Source organism: Oncorhynchus mykiss, chromosome 10, assembly GCF_013265735.2.
Source record: "Oncorhynchus mykiss isolate Arlee chromosome 10, USDA_OmykA_1.1, whole genome shotgun sequence".
Lineage (NCBI taxonomy): Eukaryota > Metazoa > Chordata > Actinopteri > Salmoniformes > Salmonidae > Oncorhynchus > Oncorhynchus mykiss.
Genome location: NC_048574.1, coordinates 60,006,313 through 60,028,255, shown reverse-complemented (window position 1 = coordinate 60,028,255; position 21,943 = coordinate 60,006,313).

Below are 21,943 nucleotides of genomic sequence, written 5' to 3'. Positions count from 1 at the left end.
TGTGTTATGACGATGTCTAGTTGTGGCTACTCTGTACTGTTCTAGGGTGAGTTTTGTAGGTGACTTAGGCTCATAGTTGACGTGGCATGCTATTTCTTTCCAGCCACACAGAGCATTCATTGAAAAATAGATTTCTGACAGTTAATCTTCTGTGCGTAAACCGACAAAATGTGTTTCCTCTTCTGCGAGTGCCGTGAATCTGTGACGTTGAGAGGGAAAAAAGTATTACTTTGACTAAAAAGCTTTTGGGAAACTCATTCCTGTACAGGAGGTTGGGATGAATAGCGTTTGCTCTCTGCATAATTACTCTATAAGGGCACAAGGCGAGACCCTGATGCAGACAGGGGTGCAAGATGGTTTGAGTCTTTGATATTGACATTATTGTTATAATCCAAAAGGGGTAGGCAAGGGAATGGTCATAGACAGGCAAAAGGTCAAAACCAGTTCAGAGTCCAGGAGGTACAGAGTGGCAGGCAGGCTCGAGGTCAGGGCGGGCAGAATGGTCAGGCAGGCGGGTACAGAGTCTAGAAACAGGCAAGGGTCAAAGCCGGGAGGACTAGCAAAAAGAGTATAGGAGCAGGAGTACGGGAAAACACGCTGGTTGACCTGAAAAACATACAAGACGAACTGGCCCAGAGAGACAGGAAACAGGAAACACAAATTCTGTTAGATTACGCACAGAAGATTAACTGTCAGAAATCTATTTTTCATACACCGGGGAAAATAAGCGACACCTGGAGGGGGTGAGGACAATCACAAGGACAGGTGAAACAGACCAGAGAGTGACAATTATCCATACAACTAAGAATTATCATAACCTACTTTCAAAAGCTATTACCATATTGTCATAAAAATAGTACTTCAAGCTGTGAACAGAGGCCTTTTCACGCTATAGAGTCAATTACATTAAACTAAAAGGTGCCAAAAAAACAACAACTTGGTATGGTGCTAAAATGTGTTCTTTGGAGTGTGTGATGTGTGCTATAGAGTGAGAGAGAAGGAAGAGAAGAGAGCTAGAAGGAAGAGAAGAGCTAGGGGAGGAGAAGAGAGGAGGAAGAGGAAGAGAGAAAGGGAGGAGGAGGGTAAGGAGAACAGAGAGAGGGAGTAGAAGAGTAAGAGTGTGAGTTTGTTTGCTTTGGAGACTCGGGTCTCTAAGCTAGCGTGCTCCCAGCTATGGGGATTAGGCCAAGAAGTGGAGCGAAAAGGACAATAATGAAGTTGAGCAGCAGAAGGAGAGAAAGACACAGACAGAGAGAGAGAGAGAGAGAGAGAGAGAGAGACCCTACCAGAAAAGTGCAGGAAGGTGATTTATAGTGTAATCTCATATCTTTGACTTCCAAGTCACGTCTTTCTGACTACCTCCCATGGAATGTTTGTGTTTCATGACCTTCAATACTGCAGGGGTTTGTGCGTGTCCACTAGAAAGGTGAAGCTGACATGTTTTATCAGTACATTAAATCAATCCCGGAATGAGCTGATATATTGCTATGTGTGTTGTTGTTGTGGTATGTTGAGTGTTTGTGTGTTAACTGTTGTATGTCAGTGCAGCTGGGAGGTCAGCTGAGACTTGCCACAGGAGAGTGCACAAGTACCCACGCAAGCACGCACACACGCACAAACACACAAACAGGTTGACATACTATTGTAACAATCATCCAACTGTGCTTTTGTGAGTCACAAGGTGATCCGTGCTCTTTCTCTAGAGATGCCAGCCTCTATAAAGGGCTCAATGTTTAACCCCTAAAAGTCTAAATCGTTGGGGATTAGAGAACATATGGAATTATTTTAAGATATAACCATGGATACATTTGTTATTTGATTTGGAATTGTAGGTATAATTTATGTACACACACACACACACATATATATATATATATATATATATACACACACACACACACACACACAGTTGAAGTCGGAAGTTTACATACTCTTAGGTTGCAGTCATTAAAACTTGTTTTTCAAGCACACAAATGTCTTGTCAACAAACTATTGTTTTGGCAAGTCGGTTAGTACATCTACTTTGTGCATGACACAGGTAACTTTTCCAACAATTGTTTACAGACTGATTATTTCACTTATAATTCACTGTGTCACAATTCCAGTGGGTCAGAAGTTAATACACACTAAGTTGACTGTGCCTTTAAACAGCTTGGAAAATTCCAGAAAATGATGTCATGAATTTAGAAGATTCTGATAGGCTAATTGACATAATTTGAGTCAACTGGAAGTGTATGTATATCATACACTCATATAAGTTTATGAGTGGATGTATATCAAGGCCTACCTTCAAACTCAGTGCCTCGTTGCTTGACATCATGGGAAAATCAAAAGAAATCAGCCGAGACCTCAGAATTGTTTTTGTAGACCTCCACAAATCTGGATAATTCTAGGGAGCAATTTCCAAATGCCTGTAGGTACCACATTCATCTGTACAAATAATAGTACGCAAGTATAAACATCATGGGACCACGCAGCCGTCATACCGCTCAGGAAGGAGACGCGTTCTGTCTCCTAGAGATGAACGTACTTTTGTGCGAAAAGTGCAAATCAATCCCAGAACAACAGCAAAGGACCTTGTGAAGACGCTGGAGGAAACAGGTACAAAAGTATCTATATCCACAGTAAAACAAGTCCTATATCGACATATCCTGAAAGGCCGCTCGGGAAGGAAGAAGCCACCATAAAAAATCCAGACCACGGTTTGCAACTGCACATGGGGACAAAGCTCGTACCTTTTGGAGAAATGTCCTCATGTCTGATGACACAAAAATATAACTGTTCGGCCGTTATGTTTGGAGGAAAAAGGGGGAAGCTGAAGAACACCATCCCAACCGTGAAGCACGGGGTGGCAGCATCATGTTGTGGGGGTGCTTTGCTGCCAGGGGACTGGTGCACATCACAAAATAGATGGCATGATGAGGGAGAAAAATTATGTGGACAGATTGAAGCAACATCTCAAGACATCAGTCAAGAAGTTAAAGCTTGGTCGCAAATGGGTCTTCCAAATGGACAATGGCGCCAAGCATTCTTCCAAAGTTGTGGCAAAATGGCTTAAGGACAACAAAGTCAAGGTATTGGAGTGGCCATCAGAAAGCCCTGACCTCAATCCTATAGAACATTTGTGGGCAGAACTGAAAAAGCGTGTGCGAGCAAGGAGGCATACGAACCTGACTCAGTTACACAAGCTCTGTCAGGAGGAATGGGCCAAAATTCACCCAACTTATTGTGGGAAGCTTGTGGGAGGATACCCCAAAATTTTGACCCAGGTTAAACTATTGAATGGCTAACAAATACTAATTGAGTATATGTAAACGTATGATGAAAGAAATAAAAGCTGAAATAAATAATTCTCTCAACTATTATTCTGACATTTCCCATTCTTGAAATAAAGTGGTGATCCTAACTGACCTAAGATAGGGACTTTTTTTACTAGGATTAAATGTCAGGAATTGTGAAAACGGAGTTTAAATGTATTTAGAAAGGTATATATATATATATATACCTATATAGTGTGGAGAGAATAAGTATTTGATACACTGCCGATTTTGCAGGTTTTCCTACTTACAAAGCATGTAGAGGTCTGTATTTTTTATCATAGGTACACTTCAACTGAGAGAGACGGAATCTAAAACAAAAATCACATTGTATGATTTTTAAGTAATTAATTTGCATTTTATTGCATGACATAAGTATTTGATCACCTACCAACCAGTAAGAATGTTGGCTCTCACAGACCTGTTAGTTTTTCTTTAAGAAGCCATCCTGTTCTCCACTCATTACCTGTATTAACTGCACCTGTTTGAACTCGTTACCTGTATAAAAGACACCTGTCCACACACTCAATCAAACAGACTCTCCACAATGGCCAAGACAAGAGAGCTGTGTAAGGACATCAGGGTTAAATTGTAGACCTGCACAAGGCTGGGATGGGCTACAGGACAATAGGCAAGCAGCTTGGTGAGAAGGCAACAACTGTTGGCGCAATTATTAGAAAAAGGGAGAAGTTATAGATGATGGTCAATCACCCTCGGTCTGGGGCTCCATGCAAGATCTCACCTCATGGGGCATCAATGATCATGAGGAAGGTGAGGGATCAGCCCAGAACTACACGGCAGGACCTGGTCAATGACCTGAAGAGAGCTGGGACCACAGTCTCAAAGAAAACCATTAGTAAAACACTACGCCGTCATGGATTAAAATCCTGCAGCGCACGCAAGGTCCCCCTGCTGAAGCCAGCACATGTCCAGGCCCGTCTGAAGTTTGCCAATTACCATCTGGATGATCCAGAGGAGGAATGGGAGAAGGTCATGTGGTCTGATTAGACCAAAAAGCTCTATTTTTGTCTCAACTCCATTCGTCGTGTTTGGAGGAAGTAGAAGGATGAGTACAACCCCAAGACACCATCCCAACCGTGAAATGTGGAGTTGGAAACATCATTCTTTGGGGATGCTTTTCTGCAAAGGGGACAGGACGACTGCACCGTATTGAGGGGAGGATGGATGGGGCCCTGTATCGCAAGATCTTGGCCAACAACCTCCTTCCCTCAGTAAGAGCATTGAAGATGGGTCGTGGTTGGGTCTTCCAGCATGACAACGACCCAAAACACACAGCCAGGGCAACTAAGGAGTGGCTCCGTAAGAAGCATCTCAAGGTCCTGGAGTGGCCTAGTCAGTCTCTAGACCTGAACCCAATAGAAAATCTTTGGAGGGAGCTGAAAGTCCGTATTGCCCCGAAATCTGAAGGATCTGGAGGTCTGTATGGAGGAGTGGGCCAAAATCCCTGCTGCAGTGTGTGCAAACCTGGTCAAGAACTACAGGAAACGTATGATCTCTGTAATTGCAAACAAAGGTTTCTGTACCAAATATTAAGTTCTGCTTTTCTGATGTATCAAATACTTATGTCATGCAATAAAATGCAAATTAATTACTTAAAAATCATACAATGTGATTTTCCAGATTTTTTATTTAGATTCCGTCTCTCACAGTTCAAGTGTACCTATGATAAAAAGTACAGACCTCTACATGCTTTGTAAGTAGGAAAACCTGCAAAATCGGCAGTGTGTCAAATACTTGTTCTCCCCACTGTATATTATATCAAATGTTGATTTTGGCATTAAGTACTATAACCCATAGAAACACATTGAATAACACATTCTTAAATGGCAAAAAAGACATAAAAAAATGAGAAGCTTTTGAAGTGTCTGTCCTATATCTAGGAGATATAAGAAAGCTCAGGAAATATGTATTTTTTGGGACACTACCTCCATACTTCCATTAATTTGTATGGATTACCTTCAGACTAGTCCCATGACACGTGTGTGGCAAAATGGAGAACACCATCATTTCCGTGAGAGTCTCCCCTTTCTACAGTGGGGTCATATTTGTTTTTAGGCCAAACCATTCAGATGCTAAAGATGTTTACATGAGAAGGCTGATTTTTGGGATGTCTAATGGTCTGACAAACACTTCTGTAGGTTTGCCACCTTCCACCGAAGACGCGGGAAAGCTGACATAGGCGGATGCGGTGGATTGAGACCCATGCAAAAAACAGATATCTAACTTTTATTACATTACTTAGATTGGCGCACGTGTGCGTCAACAGACTCTTATTAACAAGCTGCTTTGTGTTTGTGTGTGTATGTGTGTGCGTGTGTGTCAGGGTTGGGATCAATTCGAAAGAAAGGCAGTCAACTCAAGAAATAAACGAATCGAATAGTCAAAGAAAGGGTATTTATTTTCATTGACTTCTCAATAAACTGAAAATTTGAAGCTATTTATTTCAAAAGCTTTTGAATTTCCCAATTTTAAATTCAAGTCACTTCCTGAATTGACTGCCTTCATTTCGAAATGAGCACAAGCCTGTTGTGATATACACCTGTGTGTTTGTCTGTGTGTGCCTGCATCTGTGTGTGCCTGTTCTTGTGCGTGCATCGGTGCATAAGTGCGTGTGTGCATGTGCATCTGTGGTGAGACTGAATCTGTGGGCGTGTGTAGTGCGTGCTGATGTAACCGGTGTGAAATGGCAAGCTAGTTAGCGGGCTGCGCGATAGCGCTAGTAGTACTTCACCCGCTCTAAGACCTTGATGTAGTTGTTTCCCTCGCTCTACAATGGCCAGGCTTTTGCTGAGCGATAGATGGCGCTGCTTCAGAAGAGGCAGTTGATGATGGGTTAAAACTTCTTAGTGCTGCAATCCCATTAACGGGATGAAATGACAACAGCCAGTGAAAGTGAAGGGCACCAAATTCAAAACAACACAAATCTCATAATTAAAATTCCTCAAACATACATGTATGTTATACCGTTTTAAAGGTACTCTTGTTGTTAATCCCACCACAGTGTCCGATTTCAAATAGGCTTTACGGCAAAAGCACCACAAACGATTATGTTAGGTCACCACCAAGCCACAGAAAAAAATAATTCAGCCAAAGAGAGGAATCACAAAAAGCACAAAGAGATAAAATTAATCACTAACCTTTGATGATCTTCATCAGATGACACTCATAGGACTTCATGTTACACAATACATGTATGTTTTGTTTGATAAAGTTCATATTTATAACAAAAAATCTGAGTTTTCATTGGCGCGTTACATTCACTAGTTCCAAAAACATCCAGTGATTTAGCATAGCCACATCGATTCAACAGAAATACTCATTATAAATGTCGATGAAAATACAACTCTTAGACATGGAAATATAGATATACCTCTCCTTAATGCAACCGCTGTATCAGATTTTTTTTTAAAACTTTACGGAAAAAGCAAACCATGCAATAATCTGAGAAGGCGCTCAGAAAAATAATACAATTATCCGCCATGTTGGAGTCAACAGAAACCATAAATCACATTATAAATATTCCCTTACCTTTGATGATGATTTTCATCAGAATGCACTCCCAGGAATCCTAGTTTCACAATAAATGCTTGATTTGTTCGATAATGTCCATTATTTATGTCCAAGTAGCTACTTTTGTTAGGGCTTAGGTATACAAAGCCAAACGCTCGTGCAGGTCCCGCATAACTTCGGACAAAAACTTCAAAATGTTATATTACAGGTCGAAGAAACATTTCAAACTAAGTATAGAATCAAGCCTTAGGATGTTTTTATCATAAATCTTCAATAACGTTCCAACCGGAGAATTCCTTTGTGTCTAGAGAAGCAATGGAACGCAGGTCAATATCATGTGAAATGTGCATGACCAGGAAATGGCTCTCTGCCAGTAACCTGACTCATTCAGCTCTTATTCAGCCCCACAACACAGTAGAAGCCTCATTCAAGTTTCTAAAGACGGTTGACATCGAGTGGAAGCACTAGGAATTGCAACTTCATCCATATCCCACTGTGAATTCAATAGGGCCTGGGATGAAAATCGACCATCCTCAGATTTCTCACTTCCTGTTTGGATTTCTTCTCAGGTTTTTGCCTGCCATAGGAGTTCTGTCACAGACATCATTCAAACAGTTTTAGAAACTTCAGAGTGTTTTCTATCCAATACTAATAATAATATGCATATATTAGCAACTGGGACTGAGGAGCAGGCCGTTTACTCTGTGAACCTCTGGGCACCTTTCATCCAAGCTACTCAATACTGCCCCTGCTGCCATAAGAAGTTTATAATATAAGCCTATAATGCCTAGGTAAGGTGGAGTGTGGCCACAAACACTGTATTCTGCTTCAGTGCATGACAATATGTATGAAATGTGTATAAACATTTTATGAATGCAGTACGCATTGGTTATGAATTTGATTTGAAGTCCTGATGAAAAAGGGTTTCAAAATATCTGCAACCTTCAAATGAAACAGCACAGCAAAGCTTTCTGGTCTGTGTACCTTGACACTGATCGACTTGACACGGATGAACACCACTGAGTGTACAAAACATTAAAAACACCTGCTCTTTCCATGACATAGACTGACCAGCTGAATCCAGGTGAAAGCTATTATCCCTTATTGATGTCACTTGTTTAAACCGAGGAGAAAGGTTAAAGAAGGATTTTTAAGCTATGAGACAACTGGAACATGGATTGTGTATGTGTGCCATCGAGAGGTTGAATGGGCAAGACAAACTATTTATAAGTGCCTTTGACCAGGGTATGGTAGTCGGTGCCAGGCGCATCTGGTTTGAGTGTGTCAAGAACTGCAACGCTGCTGGGTTTTTCATACTCAACAGTTTCCTGTGTGTAACAAGAATGGTCCACCACCAAAAGGATATTCAGCCAACCTGGGCCAGCATCCCTGTGGAATGCTTTCGACACCTTATAAAGTCCATGCCCTGACGAATTGAGGCTATTCTGAGGGCAAAATGTGGTGAAACTCAGTAGCAGGAAGGTGTTCCTAATGTTTTGTACACTCAGTGTGGAGTGGTTCAATATGCAGCGTGCAAACTGAAGAGCTTATCTTCTGTGAAAATGCAGCGATGCAGCCAGCAGGAGGCCGCATCTAGAGAATGCTCTTTGTACGTACCAAATGACACCCTATTCTCTACATAGTGCACTACTTTTGACCAGAAACATTTAAGGGTCCTAGTCAAAAGTAGTGAGCTATATAGTAAATAAGGTGCCATTTGAGAGACAAACTGCATGTCTCAAACTACCTCCATGTGTGCCTTGACGAAAAGCCAACATCCTTTAGCCAAATGCTCCCTCTGGAAGCATCAAAAACTCTATAGCAAACAAAAGTCTGCTTTTTGCAGTTAGATGAACATGGTGTGTGACAATGTGTGAATCCAGACATCCAGACATCAATTGTCCTAAATAGCTAGCCACGTCCCAAAAATGGCTGAAAATCTCTTGGTTTCCTTTTTAGCTCAATTGACCAAAAACTGTCTTAGAGGACATCTCGCGGACACCAACGTCTTGCTTTTCTTCACTGTTAAAAGTAGGTTTCCTCCCATACCGTTTCACTCCATTAATTTCTTTGCTATTCTTAAAAGAGTGGTGCATATTTTGACAGGGGCGTTCATGTGGAACTGAACAATTCACCTTGAGAATTTATGAAGTGGCAAATTGTTAGACAAGGGTTTCGTAGAGGTAAAGGACTACGCTGTGGCATGGCAGAATGCCCGCGCCCTTGACCATTGGGAGACTGAGAGGATACAATCTCAATTAGACAAGGGTTTAATTAAAAACAGAATATATCAAATTGAATGAAGATGATGTACTTGATGTTGCCCTTGATTGTATACATCTTTTCCCACTTTAGCCTTAAAGACCGGTTTCCGAGAGACCTGATTAAGCCTAGTACATGACTATAAAGCATGTTCAGTGGAGATTCTCCATTGAAAGTTTTTAAGACTAGACTTAACTTTGCCCATGATGTTTTGGGTAGTGCGTTTCATTTAAGGATTTTTGAGTTGGTGGGTTTAAAACATCTGATGAAAATTGACTGCAATCCTTCGGAAACAAAGGAAAATCTAAACGCATTATTAGCAAGCATACTCTCTGTGTACTGTAGAGTAAAACGTTTTTTTTTGTTTTAAATTGGGATTGTAAGTTCCTTGATTACTTCGCCGTGGACGATGTACTGTACGCTTCAAAAGTTGTTTTTACTTTCCATGTTTCACTTCAAAGGCTTAGGTTTGCTCTCTGTCACTCTCTCTCTCTCTCCCTAACTCTGGGCAGCAGGCAGCCTAGTGGTTAGAGTGTTGGGCCAGTAATCAAAAGGTTGCTCGATTGAATCCCCGAGCTGACAAGTTAAAAATGTGTCGTTCTACGCCTGAACAAGGCAGTTAACCCACTGTTTCTTGGCCGTCATTGTAAATAAGAATTTGCTCTTAACGGACTTGCTTAGTTAAATAAATGTTTTAAAATGAAATCTCTCTCTGAGACAAACTGCAACAAAAGTTATTGAATATTGCAGACCAAGAACAGCTGACATGTAAACGTGGCCTCCATTAAATGCTTGTCAAATGAGAAAGGAGGATATAAATAGATTTGAACCTGTTTTGACTGAAGGTGAACTAACATTTCATAAAAAAAAAACGATGTAGTATAGATTCTTGATCAAAGCTGTCTGCAAACAAATCTTCCAAAATAAAACCTGCAATTTTCTGAGACTTTTTGTGACAGTTTCCTGTCACAATGTAATTAAAAGTGCTAGTGTTACTACAGCTGGAAAAAATACAATCGTAATTAACATATAATGTATTAGAATAACATTTCATACATTTCAAATAACATACTTTTCCCATGGCAAGTTTAGAAGAAAAAAAGAGAAGGGGGACTTCACCGTTTATTGGTTTAAGGGAGTGAACGTTATAATAATGAAAACATGAAGTTGATAGAGAACATGCCTACCATTTACCCTCACTTCTTGGACAGACCAGAGCCTTAGACATGCCGCATTAGAAACTGTTCTTCCTCCTGTAAGTATTACATGGCAATGCAGGAGTTTTGATAGCGCAGAAGGCTGTGGGCCAGAAGGTTGTGGGTTCACAGACCACCATGGTTAAGAGCAAGGGTGAAAAGATCTCCTTTGTCGTCAAAGCATTTCATGAATCTATCATTGCATTTGAAGGTCTGAGAAAAAAAAATGGCCTTTTATAAACATTTCATGCAATTCTACGTCGTTGTACAATATTAGCAGAATATTTTTTAATACCACACTTTATTTTTATTTCTACTTTGCACATTCTTCCACTGCAAATCTACCATTCCAGTGTTTTACTTGCTATATTGTATTTTCTTTGCCACCATGGCCTTTTTTTGCCTTTACCTCCCTTATCTCACCTCATTTGCTCACATTGTATATAGACTTGTTTATATACTGTATTATTGACTGTATGTTTGTTTTACTCCGTGCGTAACTCTGTGTCGTTGTATGTGTCGAACTGCTTTCTTTATCTTGACCAGGTCGCAATTGTAAATGAGAACCTGTTCTCAACTTGCCTACCTGGATAAATAAAGGTGAAATAAAAAAAAAATTAAAAATAAAAACATTACCAAAAGGGGCTGTTCGTTAAGGAACCAATGGGATGCTTGAGGAATACCCACAGGCAGGAACGCTCTGAATTGCGGGCTGCAGTTGCACATTATTACTTCTAGTTAGGCGTGTGAGATCAAGTGTGCTTAGTATATGTGTGGTCTCACTGCCTACGCAGAATCACTGGCAGTGATCTCGCCAAGGGAATGTACTTCCTAAATATGATTAGGCTTTAGTTTACCATATTGCCGAGAAATAAATATTGATCACCACTATTTTGGGTCTCCGTCTGAATATCGTCCCACTCCTAAAATGTAGGCCATAAAAACAGCTCAAGAGAAAGTGCATCTCTCCAACTCTGCTTTCTTAAAACTACATCTAGCATAATTGGCTGATATAGCTCAGTAATACTGATATCTTAACATAACGGACCACTTAAGGATCTCTGGTAATTTAACCTAGGCTATTTCTTACATTATTGGCTTGACCATGGCTGGCAAGTGAGCTGTGTCACATGCACCTAAAATAACAACATTGCGGGACTGCGGTTGGGTTCGGGACCAGTTCTTATGGTAACGGGTGGGAGTCAGACAAAGAGCCAGTGGGGGCAGGCAGTATGAAAAGCTTTGTGTGTGTTCAGGAACGGGATGAAGAAATGAATCGTGTGCAGACCTCTATTCTAAAGAAATGCAGACGTTTCGTCAATTACAAATGATATGTAAAAAAAAATACTAAACCCTCCCCTTGACTAAAAAAACATGACCCTCCTCCATTTTCCTCCAAGTACCAATTCTGTCCATTTCCATCCATCCCTACCACATCAAACAAAGACTATTTCACCTTAAAGTTGATGGTCCCTGCTTTCTTCACCATGGCAATATTTCACTTGTACTTTTATTAAATTCAAAGTTTTGATCAGCAGGTGATCACTGCTCAGCATAGTGAGTGAGTTGTCTAAAAGGTAAGGGCAAGGCCCCGGGGTATGGGTGCCCTTTAGGTGCACCATCAAATGGCCTACACGTGACCTACACTCCCAGCCTCTTCTACTGGACTGAATGATTTATTACCTCACTCAGCCGCAAAAACACACTGCCAGAGAGAGAGAGAGAGATAAAGGGAGAGAGAGGGAGAGAAAAAAGAGAGGAAGAGGGAATATGAGGGAGAGGGAGAGAGAGATAGAGGAAGAGATAGAGTCTGGACTGCACTGGGGGACCTGGTTAGTACTAGGAGCGAGAGAGAGAAAGAGGGAAAGCGGGAGAGAGTTCAGAGCAGACCGTCACTCATTTTGTTTCTTACACACCAGGCTTTATTCAGATACATTGCAGATCTAATTTAAATGTGTAGAGTGGACATAGTTGTCTTTATCATATGGCTGAATATCATATCATCTCTGTTCATACGGTTTCTACCTGGGTCTTCAAAATACAGGCGTATACAACACAATGTGTGATACTGACTTAGTCAAAAGTAGTTTGTAGCCATGCAACTGGGGTCTAAAGGAAAACAAGGAACGATTTTAAAGGTTTGTAAATGTTGTTTTAAGGTTTGTTGCTGACTCACGACCAGTTGCTGCCTATATGACGTTTTCCAAACAAATCCTTTCCTGTCACGTGATGGCATGCAAGTTGTTTTGATTGCTTCTGAGATTAAGTTGCAGCTTTCCAGGGTTTAGATGATTGTTCGACATGGACAAATAATTATGCACCGCAGCTAAGTTCAGAGGTAACTTGGAGCCACCGTTTTGTGTAAAACCCTCAGGGTATTCTCGAATTGAAATGACACGCCTACACTCTGACATTTTGTTTTTGTGTGTTCTCACAAGAGGTTGCTCGGTAAACGCGATTAGGAAGAAGTCATACGAAAGATGCACTCAGTGAGGTAACCGTACCAATAACAATAGATCATCTCGGAATTAAAGGTGACAACCTCTACGAATTTTAACTCTACGCTTGAGTCTCGCAAGGGAACATGGGGAACAAGGTATTAAGGGATTTCTTGTTGGAACAGCTTATCAGGTTTTTGTATTTTATAGACCGATCTGACATTGGTCTCATTTTTCAATCAGGCAACAAATCCTTCGCAGCGGTAGCCAACCCTGGAAGCAAATCATTGATTGTGGCCAGTGTTCTGATGCTGGTTGCTGAGGCACCTGTAATAAATTGAACACAAAACATTGAAAGATTTGATTCCGAAAACCTTAAACGGCGAATTTCACAAACAGCGGCACCAGTAGAACAGTGAGGAAGGTGACAAATTGATATTAAGTAACTGTGGCCGAAGTGCTGCTTGCTATTATAGAGGAATTGATTGGGACCCAGATCCAGTTAGACCTGTTTCCTCAGAATTGGCAGTAGGCCTGTGTTTCGCAGAAGGAGGGTCGGTGACTTGCCAGAAAATATTCCAACAATCCTTCAGGCTTAAACTATTAGGGCTAGCCAGTCATAAAATATTGTTTAATCCAACATTATCTATCAGCAGGGCACACATACACACACACACATATACATACAAAAGTACATGGACATGCACATGGGGCAAGGTTTTTTTTCATCAAAAGATCTAATTCATTCACCCAAGCTAATGTACACATTCAATGGGCCTTCCACGCTTTCATATCAAAATGTATGTTGAGAGAGGCATTTTTGTCCCCCCGTCATACTTCCATTATGGCAGACCACATAACGGGAAAGGGACAGAATAGTCATCTTACACAATAGCATAATAACGAGCCCGACATACCATTCACGCCATTTGCAAATCTAATACAGGGGGAGGCCATCTAGGCGTAGTTAATTGTACAGTATCTTGAAGGTGCATATGTAAATTTCCTTTCAAATCCACTTTGATTACAGTGGCACATACTTATCACTAGCTGTTAATGGTATTCAAATAACATGGCCATACCTGCTATTTCTGTCTCCATTATACCTGCACTTTGAGTTAGAGTCATTCAGGGTGACAGATTGACTGAAGGACGGAGGGATTCTACAGGAGGTCTCAAGCTAATTCATTTACAAGGGGGAAGGAGGACATTTTTGGACGTTTTTCTTGATGGATCACGGATGCTCTTACGTCTGAACCACAAAACTGTAAAATCACACCTCCTTACACGTCTCCTGTACAACGATGCTTGTCACCTTTCAATCTCCTGCAGTGCTCTTTTGCCTTTAAAATGTTGTTCGGTTTTGACCTATTTGCAGGTCAGCGTGTAGCATGTTTAAAGAGGTCTTTGGACCAGAACATTGATGTGGTGTTTTAGACTGATGGCAATAGCACACCCAAAACCTAGTAACAAATTAACTTTTCATAATGCTTTTGTTCATCAATTGCTGATATAGCCTTCATGACTTTTCCGTATTGTGAATAACCTTTTTTATTGAGTTTGAGCCTAATGTATTTCACATATTTTCGACATCTTCTATATTTTATTTTGTGAAAGTGAAACTGTTTGCCCTATTCTCTTAAAACTGTTGAGGTAAAATCTACAACAGAATAACTAATCCCAGTCTTGAAAAGTTTTTATTTCTCAATTGTTTCCTTTTGATTAAGAGGAGCCCTTAGACCTCACTTGACTTCCGCCAGTTCCTCAGTAGGGCCTCTCTGTAATCGGAAATACAGTACAAACTTAGTTAAGGCTCCTCGTACTTATGTTAAGTACTGTTTTAGTGGTACACGTGGAGCGTTCATCTCAAAACCCAGCAGGATTGTTTCTTATAATGGACCTCTATGCGTTTCCATGCTTTTTACTTGTGTTCACTTTTTTTTTTTTTTACTTTGTCTGTACCCTTAGAGTCTTAGGCTCTGTGGGGATTTGACTGTGTTTTTTTTATTTTTTAAGTAAAACACTCTGCCTTAAGATGTACTCAATGGGATGTCTGGGCAATCAGACAATTGGAGTGCTCCAGGCAGAAATTACCCACAAGCCGCTGTAGTGGGCACAACACGGACAAAACAGTTGCTGTTTTATAATCAAACAAGATGTTCTCTTTCCGGCATGGAAGTTCATAATCTCTCGCAATGACATTTGTATTGTCAATGTTCTTGTAGAGATGTCTGTGGTAGAGTTAAATCCTATAGCTTTTTTAATTTTTTTATAATTGCGTAATGTTTAAGCTTTGTTCTCTGCTATTACCACCGGTTGGCTTGACTGTACATTATTCATTGTTATAACATTGGCCTTTGAACGAGTTGTTGGAACTTTCCTTCACACTCACCCTCAGGGTCTGCATTGTCCACATTAAAACCTGTCAAATAAAACCATACCGGGACTCCATGTTCTCAGCGATTGTCTGACACGTTCATTGTCACGTCTGAACAAGTCTCCACATACCTCACGAGACACGAGACACAAGACACTTGTCCCCGAAGGCTATTATTTACGTAATACAATTTTCATTCTTCATTGGGGATGCCGGAATATTGATACCCTTACGGCTACTTAACGTTCTCAAACAATGTATGTGATTGACATCACTGACAGAGAGTGCAAAATAATAAGGAAAACATTTAAATAAGGGGGAAAATGTTTTGTCCAACTTAAGCTAATACTGGGAACCATATTAGAAATGCATCAGTAGAGATTCAATGAAGAGTATTATGAATGGCCCCAGTTTTAATGACAGGTTATTGGGAAGCAGTGGTCTTTACATCATGGTTACAGGTTATTGGGAAGCAGTGGTCTTTACATTATGATTACAGGTTATTGGGAAGCAGTGGTCTTTACATCATGATTACAGGTTATTGGGAAGCAGTGGTCTTTACATCATGATTACAGGTTATTGGGAAGCAGTGGTCTTTACATCAGGATTACAGGTTATTGGGAAGCAGTGGTCTTTACATTATGATTACAGGTTATTGGAAGCAGTGGTCTTTACATCATGATTACAGGTTATTGGGAAGCAGTGGTCTTTACATCATGGTTACAGGTTATTGGGAAGCAGTGGTCTTTACATCATGATTACAGGTTATTGGGAAGCAGTGGTCTTTACATCATGATTACAGGTTATTGGGAAGCAGTGGTCTTTACATCATGGTTACAGGTTATTGGGAAGCAGTGGTCTTTACATCATGATTACAGGTTATTGGGAAGCAGTGGTCTTTACATCATGATTACAGGTTATTGGGAAGCAGTGGTCTTTACATCATGATTACAGGTTATTGGGAAGCAGTGGCCTTTACATAATGGGACGACTACTCTAACACTTCCAACCCTTCCCTTTTGATCTCTGTTATCTCTGTTATTTCTGTTATCACACACCAACACATTGGCAGTCAGATCACGTTTGTTGATCATCGTGTCGAAGACTAATAAAAGAACAGCGACTTGTTAGCGGGAGACTGTACAGAATAGTATTGGATTTAAAGCAAGTGATTGTTAATACGGATGTGCAGTTTCCTAATTTAATATACAGTAGGTAATTAAAAGACTCGAGTATAACCAGTTCAAGATGGATGCTATGTTGACATGAAGAATGGTATAGGAGTAAAGGCTCGTTAGCACGAAATGGTACAGAACTTAAAACCTTAACAGATAACTTAAACTAGTAGGCCTAGTACTTTGAATTTAAGTTCTAATAATCTAGGTTATTAACACACTTTAATCAAATTCATTCATTTTCAGTGTCCGTTGTCGCCAATCATATAAAGTATGTAGAAAAGATAATGGAGCTGTATATTGTACAGTGTATATGTCTATCATTTTTAAAGATCATCTTTGAGAACTATCAACCACCAAAATAAAAACTAGACATTCAGGGAGAATTCCTAAAATGTCATGGCACCCCCATTGAGTTTCTTATAATGTTTGAGTTGCTTAGATAGCATATAAACACGTCATATGCCATGGCGTGTAGGGAACGTGTAGGAAACTAGCTTTAAATCTTAAGGTGTCCACCCACTCTGTCCAGAGTGGGTGAAAATGTGCTTTGGTGATGACATTTCACTTCCTTATTGTTATAAAATACATTTTACCAAAACATACTTAAATCTTTCTCTAACATACTTAACATTGAATCCAGAAAGTCGACTTCTCAACCTCATACATCCGATAATAAGCATGTTGACAGAGCGGTGGCCCTTTCTAGCAGTAACTTTTGAGGATTTTACATGTTGTGGTGGTCGTCTGTAAAGTTGTTTCCACAGGTCGCTAAATGCTCAAATAAGCGGAATTTCGTTATTAATATGAAAAGTTTATATTAAAATATGAAAATGCTACATGTCATGTCTCATTGTTTTATGTAAAAATGGATTCGAGAAGAAGGACAAGTTCAATGGTGAGCCTGTCAGTTAGCCTTCATTCTCAAACAGCATCCAGCCTACATGACGCATTTTCCAATTTTTTTACCACTTTTTTTCTCTGACCTCCATTCTTTTAGTCACCCTAAGTTTGGCCATCATACAAGGGTAAAATAAAAACAATAACTTTTGCACTGATTATGATAGAGACATGAAGTTTAGACCATTGTTTTTTTCACAGAGGAGTATCTACACAATTAACATATAATTTCACCCATTGGTCCAACATTTTGGTTTTGATTGGACACCCTATAAAACTGTAACATTTTCCTTCAGCCCGATGGGAAAAATGTGTAGAATTTCAGGAAATTTTGCTGTAAAATAGCTTTCAATCCACCATGAGCTGTGTATGATCATCACAGACCGGCTCCCTGATTGAAGTGGGGACCGTAATGGCAAGCGACATAATAGCTGCATCATGTTTAGCTCCCCTCGGGAAAAAAATAGCAACATTCTCTCTGAATTCCCAAATAATTACAGAGCATCTGCTATAATCAGCTGACCACAGTTGTTAGCAATTCATTTCAAACGCGTGTGCCTAACGATCGCCGACACACCACGCAGGAGTCAGCCGGGGCCAAGGCAGAACAACTGAAACCTCCTGGAAGAATAGAAAGGAAAAAGAGCCTTCTCGGCTTGCCACAGGATGCTAACTGAGCCTACTGCTAGCAAAGAACCACAAAAGCAATTAACCCAAAGTTAATTAGAAAATACCCTCTCCTAATTCAAACGGATGAGAGCGTGGTGTTTGGATGGTATTGCGGATAATTCATGACAGGGCCCTTGTAATCACTGCAAGCAGAAGCCCGACTCATTAGAATAAATCACACCTTCATTTACAACAGAGGATTCTCCAAGCCACAAATGTATCAATCAGCTATGTCCCTTCACAAATGTATCCGATTCCTAGCAATTCATTGCCGTTTGCTTTAAGGAAGTATGAAAATCCAAATAAAAACTTTTTGTAATTGTCCAAGCGACTGTTGGCTGTTCAAATAATTACACACACACACACACACATGCACACCAGCTCTGTGAAGCCTTTTCACTGAAGCCTGTATGGAGTCATTGTCAGATCACAGCCCCAGTGTGTTGTTTCAGTTTGGACAAACTCTGATAGATCAGCCATTAGTGTTTCTCACACACACACAAACACGCACACACGTAACTTAGTCCGCTCTGCTCTGACATCGCTCATCCATATGTATACAGTCTTAATTCATTCCTACTTAGATTGGTGTGTATTGGGTATATGTTGTGTAATTTGAGACATTACTTGTTAGATATTACTGCACTGTCAGAGCGACAGTAGAAGCACGAGCATTTTGCTACACCCGCAATAACATCTGCTAATCAACTGCATGTGACCAATAGTATTTGATCTGATTTGACGCACGCACACAGACACACACACACACACACACACACTGTCTGGAAAGGATTTCCACATGTTAAAGGGATCCTCTGAAAATCCTGTTTTGAAAGCCTTGGAAGAGTAAGACATCCCTCCTACTTCAAAGGCGGTCTTTAAAGCGTGTGTTGCAGCACATAGAAGTGCTCTTGTCATCATCGTGGGTTAGTTTGAAAAGCCATGGCTGACATTGTCCAAGGTCACACAGGCTAGTGCTTCTGAGTCAATGTCTAGAGAACGTAAGATGGATTAGATCTGTCTTCAGTGGGTCTGGATAAGGACTGTTAAATGAGATCAGTGAAAGCTCATCAGAAGGCTCCATCCTCTGTGTGTGTGTGTGTGTGTGTGTGTGTGTGTGTGTGTGTGTGTGTGTGTGTGTGTGTGTGTGTGTGTGTGTGTGTGTGTGTGTGTGTGTGTGTGTGTGTGTGCGTGCGCGCGTGCGTGCGTGAACACTTTGTGTGTGTGTTCTAAAAGCTTGAGCTGAACCTTGCAATACTACATTGAGACACTCTGTGATAAAAGTGTGTGTGCGCAGGGTCTGTGTCTGAATCTGTTCCAGTACTGCTGAGAAGAATCTCATGTCACCTCATTTAATTCAACATCCGCGGCACGGTAAACACAGAAACACATTTCCAGAATCACTACTCAAAAGCCTTCCCAATGGCCCTCAATTCAATCACATTCTGTCTCTTCTATGGACTGTTTCGAAATGAATGTGTCCGTCAGAACATCTCTGTGTGTGGTGTGTCTACATGCTCCACATGATGTCAGGCCCAGAATTCACAAAGAATATCAGAGTAGGTGGTGATGTAGGATCATTTTTGCCTGTTAGATCACAGTGAATCAGATTATATGAAAAGTGGGGGACCTGATCTTAAATCAGCTCTACTACTTTGAGACACTTTTTTATCCTGTTTGTGGTTGTATTATCCTTATCCAGCTATGGTTCACTTTTACCAGTAGTGTAATGTACTTAAGTAAAAATACTTGAAAGGACTACTTAAGTCATTTTTTGGGGTATCTGTACTTTAATTTACTATGTATGTTTGACAACTTTTACTTTTACTTCACTACATTCCTAAAGAAAATGATATACTTTCTACTCCATACATTTCCCTGACACCCAAAAGTACTCATTGCATTTTGAATGCTTAGCAGAACAGGAAAATGGTCTAATTCACACTTATCAAGAGAACATTCCTGGTCTTCCTTACTGCCTCTGATCTGGCAGACTCACTTAACACATGCTTCCTTTGTAAATGATGTCTAAGTGTTGGAGCGTGCCCCTGGCTATTTGTATCTTTAGAAAATAAGTGGTGCCATCTGCTTTGCGTAATATAAGGAATTTGAAATGATACATACTTTTACTTTTGATACTCAAGTATATTTGAGCAATTGCATTGACTTTTGATACTCAAGTATATTTAAAAACAAATACTTTTAGACTTTTACTCAAGTAGTACTGGGAAACTTTCACTTTAGTCATTTTCTATTAAGGTATCTTTGATTTTAGCTGTTTGCTTAGCTCCTGTATTCAAGTCCCAGATGTGTCTGACAATGTAATATATTTTTTACTCAACTGAGCGATTTCTACTTCTGCTCTGGGCACTGTTTAAAGAGATTAAATGTTCACTTGGTTCCTCTTGGACAAGCACTCATGTATCACAAGTGATTAAACACAGCCGTGACGATGCCAAACGGCAACGCGGCCAGCAGATAATATGGCAGCTCGCTGGCTGTCAGAGAAAATCCAGAGTGGTGAAAGCTGTCTCCGAAGAAATGACATGTAATTGAAATATGAATGCTGGATGTTATCTCGTTGTTTGCTCCCTCCCATCCGAAAACGTCAGAGGAAACAAACAACATGGAATCCCAAGGGATTCAACGGAAGAGGAAAGAGGGTTTTTTGGGAACTTTTAGGGGGTTTCTGTGTTATCTTTTCCCCTTTTTTTCTCCAGTTTTGGCAACCACCTCACCCAAGCCCTTCAAACAAGCCTTAGCTGCATCGGTTTCATCACCGGGGCTTTCATTTTGAGGAAAAAAGGCCCCCTGTTAAAAGTATCAGAGTAATGTAGCTGCACAAGCTACCTCTGAAGATCTCCCCCCTTTGCTATTGGCACTTCCTGCGGCGCTGAACATATCTACTTCTTACAGGTGCAGAGTCAAAGAGGTGACTGCAAAAGCATTCCTCGACTGACAGAGAAAATAGAAAATGGAGGCAGATGTTTCCCTCCATTTTTCCAGGAACTGGCAAAGACCGGGATGAACCAGTCGCTATCCTCACTTGCAATTCCCGGACCCCATAGGGATATGCACATGTTGTTGATTACATGCAATGGAAGCTGCAGAGAAAGGAAGTCAAAGTTGGATAATGGTAGGCAAGAATGAGACAAGGCTGTAACAAATGTCAGTAGGGCTTCAAAGAAGAAACCTCGTCATTAGACAGTATGCACCTAAAAAAAGCCAATGTAGTGTATTCTGATTCCTCTATGTTTCCTATATAAAAAGTCACATTCGTCTTTCTTCTTTCACGTATTCCTTCCCTTTATATATTTTCCTACAGATCCTCTCAGTGTTAATGTGTACACGCATTAAGCTGACCAAAGCTCGACGCCCTCTGCGAGTTCCTTTACAAAGGCAACTCATCTCTTCACACCATTGCTGATGGCTTTTTGCATCTGCAGATGTTACTGTACCACTACCTCAACGTTTTCTTTTTTTTCCTGAGCTAATTGATTGCATACATGGGGGAGTGAAGGAGTAGCAGGGATGTCTCTTGAGAAAAGAGCGTATTGCCTTGGATCAGACATGAAAAGAACTTGTCTCATCAGCGAGCACATATTTACAGCCCGCGTCAGGTGTTCGTTGAGATTCGCCCTGTCATGAAAGGAAAGTTATTTTGTAAATGCGTTTCATGTTGCACACCGTGTTCCGTTTCATACGGATAATGTGACAGGCGATCTGGAACAATTGCACGCATTATAACCAACAACAACAGCAAGCAAACACAATGCTTAAGGACGGAGAGTTCAAAAGACAGGTTTGAAATCGTGAATAGCTTACACTTCCATTCCTTTCTTTCTCTGTATCACAAGTTTCTTTCACTGAAGAATACATTGGGACTTGCCTAATTAAATAAAGGTTCAAATGTTTTTTTGTTTTTTTTATGTTCTTAAATGTTGCGTCTAGGCTGAAGGTGCCCCAGCTATTTACAGTAAGATGACCACCTCTGTGAGTGGCTTATTGTGAACATGTGCTTCACTGTTCCAACATTTTGTTAAGATTTTTTTTTAAAGAGTCAGATTTACCACTGTTG